Genomic DNA, 7,717 nt, shown 5'->3' with positions numbered 1-7,717 from the left:
ACGGGCGTCCACTCGGATCACCCGTTAGCAACTCACTGGAGACACCATGTTCGGTGCCCTCCGAGGGCAACATGGCGCTTTCCCCCTTCCTTCTTGCGGAAAGGCGACGAAGGGGCGTATAATAAAAGTCGAGACAGTCCTTGATCGTCCTCTCGCTCTGTGCAGAGGCTCGGGGGCTGCTCTCGCAAACCCGACTATGGCCAAACCGTTGACAGCGTCAGCAAACCAGCCTAAAAACTCGGAACCTGACCATGCACCTGAGCTACAATCAGGTCGCATGAGGGAACAACCAGGCCGGCCAAGGCATCACGAAAGGCATTAAGACCTCAGAGGAGTCAAACCACTCCTCCGAGGCCTCGGGGGCTACACCCGGCGGGTGCGCTCGCGCGCACCCACCGGAACAAAGTGTAACCGAGAAAGGCCGGTCCCCTCGCAAAAAAGTACGGCAAAGCCTCCAAGCGAGTACCAACACTCCCTTTGAGGCTTGGGGGCTACTGTCGGGTACCGTAATTAGGGGTACCCCCAACACTCCTAAACACGGCTGGTAACCACCATCAGCACAAGCTGCAGAGACTGATGGGCACGATTCAGGTCAAGGCTTCGTCTACTCAAGGGACACGATCTCGCCTCGCCCGAGCCCAGCCTCGGGTGGGAACAGTAGTCCCAGATGAATTCACGCCTCGCCCGAGGGCCTCCTCAAGCAACGGGCGCACCCTCGACTCGCCCGAAGCCTAGCTCGGACAGGCTTCGTTGTGAAGCAACCTTGGCCAAATCGCCTCACCAACTGACCATATCGCAGGCGCATTCAATGTGAGGATCGCCTGACACCTTATCCTGACACACGTGCCTCACTCGGCAAGGTCGAAGTGACTGCAGTCACTTCGACCTCCCACTGACCGACCTGACAGGAAAACAGTGCCGCTCGCCCCGCTCCGACTGCTGTGCCACCCGCCAGGGTGAGGCTGACAACAGCCAAGTTCAGCCTCAGGCGCAACAGGAAGCTCCGCCTCGCCCGACCTTAGGCCTCGGCCTCGGAAGGAGATCTCCGCCTCGCCCGCCCCCAGGGCTCGGCTTCAACCTCGGCCTCGGAAGGAGGTCTCCGCCTCGCCCGACCCCAGGGCTCGGCCTCAACCTCGGCCTCGGGAGGAATCGCGTCCTCGCCCGACCCCGGCCTCGACCTCAGGAGAAGTCTCCGTCTCGCCCGACCTTGGGCTTGGACCGACCGCGCCACGGGGATACATCATTACCCTACCCCTAGCTAGCTCAGGCTACGGGGGAACAAGACCGGTGTCCCATCTGGCTCGCCCTGGTAACAAGTAATGATGGCTCCCCGCGTGCGTCCATGACGACGGTGGTTCTCAGCCCCCTACGGAAGCAAGGAGACGTCAGCAAGCTCCCAGCAGCACCGACAGCTGTGCTTCTACAAGGCTCAGGCGCTCCTCCGACGGCCACGTTACCGCGTACACAGGGCTCTAGCACCTCTCTGACAGCCATGTTGGCATGTACACAGGGCTCAGGCACCTCTCTGCCAGACACGTTAGCACCTAGCTACACCCCCCATTGTACACCTGGATCCTCTCCTTGCATCTATAAAAGGAAGGTCCAGGGCCTTCATGCGGGAGGGTCACGCGGGAGAACGAGCTGACGAACAGGCTCACTCTCTCTCGCGCGAACGCTTGTAACCCCTACTATGAGCACACCCCCTGGCGTGGGATAACACGAGCCGTGTTTTCCTCCTTGTGTTCCATCTCGCGCCAACCCATCTGGGCTGGGACGCGCAGCGACAAATTTACTCGTCGGTCCAGGGACCCCCCGGGTCGAAACGCCGACAGTAGTCTTCCTACTTTCAAAAATATGCATAAGACTATTTGGAATGCAAATTGACATCTCCGAGATTGCCGGATGACTAGGATCAACAGGTGCACGAGCTGTACTTAGCTTGTTGCCATCTCCGAGATTGTTGGATGACTAAAGGTACTGAGCAAGCGGCGCCTTAAGGTGAATTAGAGCAATGAAGTTTCTTTCTGATGTATTTTTAGGTACTTCAGTCACATCTGGATATGTTTTTATCTCTATTGTTCTCAAACAGCCCTGCTGAGTGACATTACTCTCTTCACACTACAAATCCAAGGCTTCATCATCATTGAAAGTACTAGGGTCAGTGTCAGGCAGCAATGTGGCCAGATGATGAAGCCAGCCATAAGAGCGTGCACGAGGAAGTGGTCGCAGTACGTTCATATGGCCTCCATTTTGGTACCCATTGACTGTATTGATCCTTGCATTTCATTGGGGTAACTCAGAAGGCAAGGGATCTCGAAACTCAATGGTTTTCAGCAAACAAATTGTGAAATATTATGGTCGATAATATATGTGTTCATTTTTATGTAATCGTTGTACACTAACATTTTATAGAATAATTTGTCGTTGCAACGCACGGGAACTATACTAGTAAGACTGTTAAAAACAAACTTCAAAATTCTATAAACATTAAATGTGGCATTGTTGTTGGAGCCCATTACTACCATGTCACGACATTGCTAACCTCAAAGCGAAACTGTTGTGTGCATAGACCTACTTGAGATCATAATTCAAATTTTGCCCAAAGAAAATAAGATCAAGTACTGAGCTTCTTAGTGTATAGTTGATCCTGATTCACATCTTGAAAGTTATCATAGAACCACAAATTAGTAGATTGGGACCACACTCTGAAATCACCTCATAAATAAGTGATACACAATGTAAAGCAAGAACACAATAAACATAATAATTTATCCTATAATTCAACTCCCTACAAAAACTTACCTACCTCTGAAAGAAAAATGAACTTAACCATTTTATCTACTTGATTTTGTTGCTTGATGACCTTCACAACCTTATGGACTAACCGGTTTGCCTAGTTTTTGATCCACAGGTACATAACTTCAACAGTTTGGATTCTAAGTTAGAAACCGCTCAAAACCAATCGAAAAGCGGTAAAACTTGGAATAGATGAACTATGTCTAGTTATACACTTTGGATAAGTTCTAAATACCTCTAGAAACCTTTTTGAGACATCTAAATAGGTTGGATATCCAATATTCGATAAATCACTCACTTGGAGCTAGTTTGAGCAAAAAAATATGAGTTTGAGCTAGAGAGAATAAAATGTCCAAGATCATGACTTAGACTGGTTCGAAAGTCACTACCTATGTTTGTCTAAGTTATAGAATAATCCTCAAGGCCAGTCAAAAAGATTTGAAGAATATTTGTACAAATAAGAGGAAATTAGGCTGTTGGCTGGGGCATCGGACCGGTTCGGTGGTGCACCGGAGCGTCCATGCAGGGAGGCTGAGGCTCGGCCATTGCCAAGCTGGCAGACCAAACCAGTTTGGTGGCTATCTGAACTGGTTACACAAAGAACATGTAAATCATCATTTTTGGGCTGCCGCATCGGTGGCATACCAGACCGTCTGACACCACCAATGGTCGGCTCTACCAGTTAGAACAACTAACTATGGACCCAGTTTGACAAAGTTTGGTGGTGCACCAAACCGACACTTTAGGGGTCCGGTGCAGCACCCAACAAAGCATTTTTTCAGATCTCCAACAGTTATTTTGGTTATTGGGGCTATAAATACCCCATCCAGCACATTAAAAGACACAAGAACTACTCCAAACTACTACACATTAAGTGCAACACATCCAAAGCTTCCAAAGTCAATTCCGCGTCACATTGATCAATTTGATTTAGAGAGACTTAGCGACTAGTGCATTCGAGTGTTGCAAGTTCTTGTGATCTTGATTTAAGCTTTCAGTCTCACTTTCCATTCCCCATTCTCTTTGTTGTAAAGTGAGGCAAGAGACTCTGTTTCTTTCTGTGGAGGTCCTTGCGGGACTTGTGTCATTGTGAAGTGAAGAAAGGCTCAACCAGTCTATGTGATCGTTTGAGGGAGGGAACTGGTTGAAAGAGACACGTCATTAATGTATTTAATCGTGAGTTTCGTCGTGTGTCGTCTCCTCAGCATAGCGAGTGGATAAACTTTCCCTCCATCACGAAATATCCAAAAACTGAGGACAATGAGGATTTGAACCCTATTCACTTGGAATCAAACGCTTGGCTTCTACCACAACAACTATATATCTATTTATGTTATACAAAAGAGAGATATTAATGGTTGAAAGAGACACGTCATTAATGTATTTTATCGTGAGTTTTGTCGTGCGTCGTCTCCTCAGCACAGCGAGTGGATAAACTTTCCCTCCAACACGAAATATCCAAAAAATGAGGATAAGGACGATTTGAACCCTGTTCACTTGGAATCAAACGCTTGGCTTCTACCACAACAACTATATATTATTTATGTTATACAAAAGAGAGATATTATAAATATAGACATATACTTATAATTTTAAAAAATATAATCATGTTTAAATAAATATCTTATTTAAGTAATATCTATCTATATAATGTATAGAAATCATAGAGATGTACGGACAACTAACTAGTCCGTCACTAACATGACATTTCTCATATGACAAATAGTTAATTTTCGTGGCTAAACATCGATGTAAAAACAGACCTGGTAGTGCAACATGTCTAGGAATCCTATTTTCTTCGGTGCTGGTTTGGTGGCAAGTAAATTAGAGAGAACCGTGGGAGATGAAATTATTTACTATTCAATTTTAAATCGCAAGAAAATTTTAGTCTCTTCAATCTCTCTAATTCCTTTGCAAACACGCTCTAATTCTCTTCTCATTAAACCAGCCCTCATCGTTTTTTCTTCTCCAGTCGAACTGTGGAAACTTCACGGAGAACGATGATAAAGAACCACCCTGTTAGCAACACCTGGAAAGGGGGATCAGAGAGGAAGAGCTCATAGGAGAATGAGACTTGGAGAAGGGAATAGCTGGGAGGAAGACGAGTTTGTCTGATGTTTGATAGCTAAATTGTTCATGCCCTATTACACAAGTGTTTGTCTTTTATATATTACTGCTAGAATATCAAGCGACCCATAGATAGCTGACCCACTACTTGGCCCATATTGTCTCAGTAACCTTAGCGTTTGGACGACGGACTCTCGTGTCCCGTGACTTGTTCTCGCTGTATGCTCATTGCTCCTGTCTGAGATGCTGACATTCCCCACCGCTTGAAATACAGCTTGTCCCCAAGCTGTGATATGCATAACCACCGGGATCCCAAACTAAGACTTTGAAATTGCCTTGGCCACTAGTGACAGCACATAGACTAGAAGAAACAAGGCCAACAGCCATACCAATTCCTGAACCAGCTCGACAAACGATTGCCGTGATTTCCTTGATAAACGATGCCTGATCACCCAGTACCAATACGTCTTGCTGCTGAATCGAATCTCGAAGACAAAATGTAGCAGCCGCATGCGCTCCTGACCACGCTGTACAATATAGCGTCAATATCAACTGGTCATTTGAGTCTGGTTTCTATTCTGGACTACCCTCCATACACAAAAATTCACAGACCTCTTCGATGGCGTGGAACTGCACACATTTGTGACCATTAAACCTCTTCTCAGCCCAATGGTCGCATAACCCCAGTGTGTGGTGATAATTCTTCAGCGAAGACACCCGATCAGATGCTGACGCTGCACGCATTAACTGATATCCATCCACCAAAGAAGCTAATTCAGCAGCCTCTTCATGACTGCAGCCAAGTGTCCCCCATGATGATTTCAGAGCCACGCGAGATGAATCTTTGGCTTCAGATGTACGTCCAACTCTTTTTAGAATCTCTGCATTGAACACAAAGGTTCTACCAAATCCAGGAAATTGCACTCTACAATAGAATTCTTTAGTATACAAACTATCCAAGGAAGTGGGTGGTGGCCATGGAATTGAACGTAGAGCAGCACTGCCACACCAAAACTCAACATGAATATGAGGTGGTGGCCAAAGCTGACGATGTGGTGCTGCATCCCAGCTGAAACATCTTTGTAAGAGGTTGAAGCAAATCATCAAACACCTGTTGGGCGAGTTGGTGATAACCTCCTCCTCTGCCAACACCACCAACTGTACGATAGAAGAAATCGGGGATAGAGCAGCTTCGATGTAAGGATCGAGGGGGAGCAGGTCCAGGAGTTGGTTCATGAGCTCGCCATTGAGGAACTTGGAGTGCTCGTCCAGGATGTACTCCTTGGCGTCGAGGCCGAAGTGGCCAACCTCGTCCTCCATGCTCGTCAGCGTGTACGCCCGCAAGCAGGACTTCCTGTCGACGCTGGCGCAGTCAAAGTCATGTGTGCTCATGTGAAGGCTGAGCACCTGGTTCGACGATGTCAGGGAGAAGATGAGGCGGACGTCGCGGGCCAGCCTCGTCCTGTTGACGAGCTGACAACGGATCTTCTCGCGCGGGTTGGGAAGCGCGGCGGTCGCGAGAACACTGCCTGCCTCGCTGTGGGACAGCTCATAGTCGTCGCCGCCGTGGACGGCGCTGACAGGGTCGACGATCAGTTGCTAGAGCGGAGGGCGCTGTAGCCGCGTGCGGTGCAGGACGCGGTTGGTGCTGTATTCGTTGAATTTGGGTGCGCCCACGATGCAGACCACGAGGAGGTTGGGGACGGAGTATGCGCCACGGTTGATGCCCATTCTCGAACACCTGGTGGACGTGGTCGTGAGAACCTCCTCCTCCTCTGCGTCGGTGTTGGGGACGAGCGGAGGTAACGGATCCAAGTGCTTGATCCTCGCCTTGATGATGAGGTCGAAGTGCCTGTCGACGGCGATGAGCGTCTGGACCAGCCCTGAGGTCGTGTGTTCGACCTCGTCCACGATGCTCCAGATGTGCTGGCTGATGCCGCCGATGAGCCCATCGTGGATCTTCTTATCCGGGTTCCGACGGAACAACGTCGCGCCCTCGGGGAGGCACGGGTAGCGCGGTGATCCACTGGTGTCGACGTTCGAGTCGAGCGTCGCGTCGGGGTTGAGCGGCGCATGGACGTGGACAGCGCCTGAATCGTCGTCAGCCGCGTTGGCGCTCGCGGCGTCCTCGTCCAACCCGTCGAGCTCCTGGAGGAGGTCGTCGTCAGGGTTGGCGATAGTACCGACAGACGATTGTGGCGTGGTGTAGCGGTCGTCGTCGTAGAGTGGCGGGATGAAGTGGTCGAATACCGAGCCGGCGAGGAGCGTGGTCAATGAAGGCATCTCGTCGGACCCCAGGTACGCAAGCACCGTGGCGGTCTGCTGCAGGCCAAAGTCGTTTCCTGAATCCAAGGACGCCACCTTCGCAGCGTCGTCGTGGACGAGAGGCGGAAGGATTGCCTCGTCGCGGTACTGTGTGTTGAAGATGGAAGGAGGAGGCGCGGATCCATCGAAGGGGGAAGTGTGCTCGCGTGCGTACTGCTCGCCGCAGCGACCCACCAGTGCATCGGTCAAGCGTGCCTCCATGCGCGCCAGTGCGTCTAGAATATCCTGCATCGTGGTCTCCATCAAGATCGATTCTTAGTCTGATACCAAATGTTAGCAACACCTGGAAAGGGGGATAGGAGAGGAAGAGCTCAGAGGAGAATGAGACTTGGAGAAGGGAATATCTGGGAGAAAGACGAGTTTGTCTGATGTTTGATAGCTAAATTGTTCATGCCCTATTACACAAGTGTTTGTCTTTTATATAGTACTGCTAGAATATCAAGCGACCCATAGATAGCCGACCCACTACTTGGCCCATATTGTCTCAGTAACCTTAGCGTTTGGACGATGGACTCTCGTGTCCCGTGAC

General features: G+C 49.5%; 1 pseudogene across 1 annotated transcript; it reads right to left on the bottom strand.

The window, feature by feature from the left end:
- Positions 1-5,257: 5,257 nt before the first annotated feature.
- LOC100383842 (LOC103645854-like pseudogene) lies at positions 5,258-7,096 on the bottom strand (annotated as a pseudogene). The gene has a single exon (NR_151639.1). The product of NR_151639.1 is annotated as a protein-like pseudogene (transcript).
- Positions 7,097-7,717: the final 621 nt, after the last annotated feature.

Source organism: Zea mays, chromosome 1 (assembly GCF_902167145.1).
Source record: "Zea mays cultivar B73 chromosome 1, Zm-B73-REFERENCE-NAM-5.0, whole genome shotgun sequence".
In the NCBI taxonomy this organism is placed as follows: domain Eukaryota; kingdom Viridiplantae; phylum Streptophyta; class Magnoliopsida; order Poales; family Poaceae; genus Zea; species Zea mays.
Note: the sequence above shows the minus strand (reverse complement) of the source record. Positions and strands in the feature narration are given on the sequence as shown.